The 3,511-nt window shown below is 39.3% G+C and overlaps 1 pseudogene; it reads right to left on the bottom strand.

The window, feature by feature from the left end:
- Positions 1–404: 404 nt before the first annotated feature.
- LOC120441839 lies at positions 405–3,070 on the bottom strand (annotated as a pseudogene).
- Between the last annotated feature and the right edge of the window lie 441 nt (positions 3,071–3,511).

Here is a 3,511-nt window from a genome sequence, read left to right as displayed (position 1 = left end):
ACTATATGTGTGAACACTCAAGATCAGCAGAACATGATCTGGGATGCACTTAACCTGGAACACTGAACAGGTTCCTGAAAACTCTGGAACAAACCAAAAATGCTTATAAAAATGTGACCTCAAAAGTGAAACATATTGTTGGCCACCAAATCCTGCCTTTGTGTATAATGGGTCAAGAAAGAGGATTTCTCTTTTAGGTGGCTTCAGTACCTAAAAGACAGTTAGCCATGACTTCAAACCTGAAAACAATGTCAATGCAAGCAATCATAATCAAAGACTTTTGAAACTGCGTCATAAAAGCTTGAATACATCTCAGACACATAGCAAAATTCTAACAGTTTGTATGTGTCAAAAAACAAGACTTACACACAACTGGAAATGACCAGGTGTCCAGAGAGGGAGAACTATGATGTCCTCCTTTGAGCATCAGTCTGAAACAGAATTTTATTTTTAAGTATTCTGTATATGAACTTTCACCAAAGTTATAAAAAAAATCATTTAGATTACTTGCTTGTTTCTTTAAAGGATGGTGCACTTACAGGAAAGGACTGCAATGGATCACAGCCATAGGGTGCAAGCCAAGTCCGGGTGACATACAGATTTTCTATGTAAATGCTTATCCCCTAGAATGTAAAAACAGCACATTTAAAACAACAACTCTTTAAATTAAAGCTTGACAATCATCATATACAACATACAGTACCTTTGACTGAACAATTTTAGTGATAAGCTCAAAACAGCCATTTCCAATCTGAAACAGAAAAAAAATCATCAACAAAATGAATGTACACTTTATTATTTCATATTCATAGAAACAAAATACTTACAGTCGATTCCATTTGTTTGTTTAAACCCAGTGTCCAAAAATCTGCCCGTGTGAGGCATCCAGAAGACGTTTCAACAATCAGCTCATCTTTGGGTCTGCTGATGTCCAGAACATAGTTGAGCTAAAAAAAAAAAACAAAAAAAAAAAACAGAGGTGTCATAGACTGTGGAGGACAAAACCAGATAAGCACTAAAAGTTGCACTTTGCGACATCTGAAAACTTTAACATACAAGCTGTTGTTGGCCAGGGTGCGGTACAAAACACCAGGATGAACGGCTGGCCAAAATGTTCTCAGGCTTTGTCAGAGCTTCGCACGGTGGTCCACACAGGTCAGGAAAAGTTGCATCTGTTGACCTTCTATTGGCTTTCTTGTTGTCAACTCTTACCTGAGGTTCTGTAGGGATTTTAACAGGTTTCAGACAAAACACTACATAGAATGCATATTAAATGCATACAAATGCAAGAAAAATAAGCACTATTTACAGAAGGAAATTCATTTGAAACAGCATGTAACAAATTCGTTCATGAGCCCTCAACTACAACAAGATAATGAATGCAAGATTATTATTTCACCTATATATGACAATCACTATTCAAAATAAGAAATTTTACCAGTGTCACCAGACATTGAAGGTGCTGGGTTCAACACCGCTTCTGTGGTTTCTCTGGGTTTATTGCACACCTGTGGGGCTAGGGACACAAAGAAAACAACAATATACACACACAGATAGGAACAAATCTAACATGTGAACAATGGTAGTGTTCTGGTCATGAGACAATGCATGTACTTACCTACGACAGCTTGACCCAGTGCCAACAATGAGATATTGATCTTTCTAAGTCGACCATGTCTTAGCTGCCTCTCCAGAAGTTTCTTGTTGGTGACAGTGTTATAATGATGAGTTATATTTCTCATCAGAAACACATGTGTGGATGGACTCATGTTACTTAAAAAGTAATTGTTTTTCCTCATGTTTGCAAAGAACTGTTCAACAACTTGACTGTTCAGCCAGCCTTTCAGCTCTGGGACAAGTTGAATTCTGCGTAATATGTCCTTGGGATCTTTTGTATTTCCCTCATGAAATCTGTCATACAGGACATAATGGTCAGATGATCCAGTGACAGGATGAGGATTTTCATTTACACTATCCATCCTTTCATGTAGCCATGGAAGATTCACTTTCAGGCTTCCATCCTGTGCAGCCTTGACATTTTCCTCAGTGGGCTCAGCCAGTCGACCTTCATGTGGATGAAATGGCAGTTTATCAGGAACCCGCAAATTGGTGTGTGCTGCCAAACCCCTCGCAAAATCGTAAACACAGACGTTTGGCATGTGCTTCCAGGACAGGAGAAGGTCAGCAAAATCCCGGGGACTTTCAGCATGAAGATTAAATTTAACACTGTATACAATGCCATGTGGACATAGTATTACAGACCATCCTCCTGCAAGCAAAGATTTAAAAAGTTGTTTGTGATTGTAATTACATATTTTAATGCTACTTCTAATAATCGCTAAGTGATGCTTACCAGAGGCACCTCATATGCTTTGAAAGAGCTTATCATATGTCTGCCTGCTCTTCATCTTCTCCCTCAGTCTGGTGATGAGATCAAAGCGGGAGCCTTTGGAGTCGATGTTGCATGCTTTACACAATTTTCTCACCACTCCAACCTGACAGTAATTAGGGAAAACTGTAAATGGAACAACCCCAGAACTTTATGTCACATATTCTGAAAACTTCAAAGCAATTTTACCTTTTGTTTGGCGAGTTCATCCAACAGACGGTCTTCTGTGACACTGCTAAGCTTTGCTTCATGTGAAGAGCTTGTTCCTACTTTTTGAAACTCTGTGTTAAGCACGATGCCACTTGTTCGAGTTTCACTCCCAATCCATGGTGCCCAGTGTGTGTAACTTGGTGGAACTGAAAATGGATTCTTCACGCTGCCTACAGAAAATGGCATGTTTTTAATTACAATCTAAATTGCTTTAAAACACTGAATGACTTTCAATAAGTTTTTGCCATCACTCACTTGGAAAAAACCCATGGCTTATCATTTCCAGGTGAATAGAGTTCCAAAAACCTTCAATGTCATGTTCACCATTGAAGTCTTCCGGGGCTTTGAGGTCACTCTCTATAATAAATTGACTCATAAGAACATGCACATAATGTACACAATGAACTATTAACACAAATGTACATTAAACTTACCTGCTAACTTGAACACCCCTTTTCTGTGTAAGTCCATAACTACCACAGGGGGGTGAAACCCACAGTTTATGCAGGAGTACATGTATTCTGCATCAGTCAAAGCCTCAAAATGGCAATTGACTATGTGCACGAGAAAATGCTAACTTCCTGGTTTGAGGCCGGATGTGGGGTTGTACATTTCCGGTAGCTTTACTTTGCGGTAAATCGCTACTGCGAAGATGTACTCCAAAATCATGTCCAAAACGGAAAGATTGCGTTAAGTTCCAAAGAGCAGAAGGTGGGAACACTCACTACTGTTGTGTCACAAAAAATCTAATGGTAGATTTTGACGTTTAACCACTTAAGCCCCACGCCCCGATACCGGGCCAAAAAGGAGGAGATCACGTTTAATCGGTTATAACGCGGGTTGAGAAATATAAGTCCAGACATGTGTGGTATCCACAGAAACCTCAGAATCTCAGCTAAAATGTCATATAAA

This window comes from Oreochromis aureus, linkage group 9 (assembly GCF_013358895.1).
Source record: "Oreochromis aureus strain Israel breed Guangdong linkage group 9, ZZ_aureus, whole genome shotgun sequence".
Classification (NCBI taxonomy): Eukaryota; Metazoa; Chordata; class Actinopteri; order Cichliformes; family Cichlidae; genus Oreochromis; species Oreochromis aureus.
Note: the sequence above shows the minus strand (reverse complement) of the source record. Positions and strands in the feature narration are given on the sequence as shown.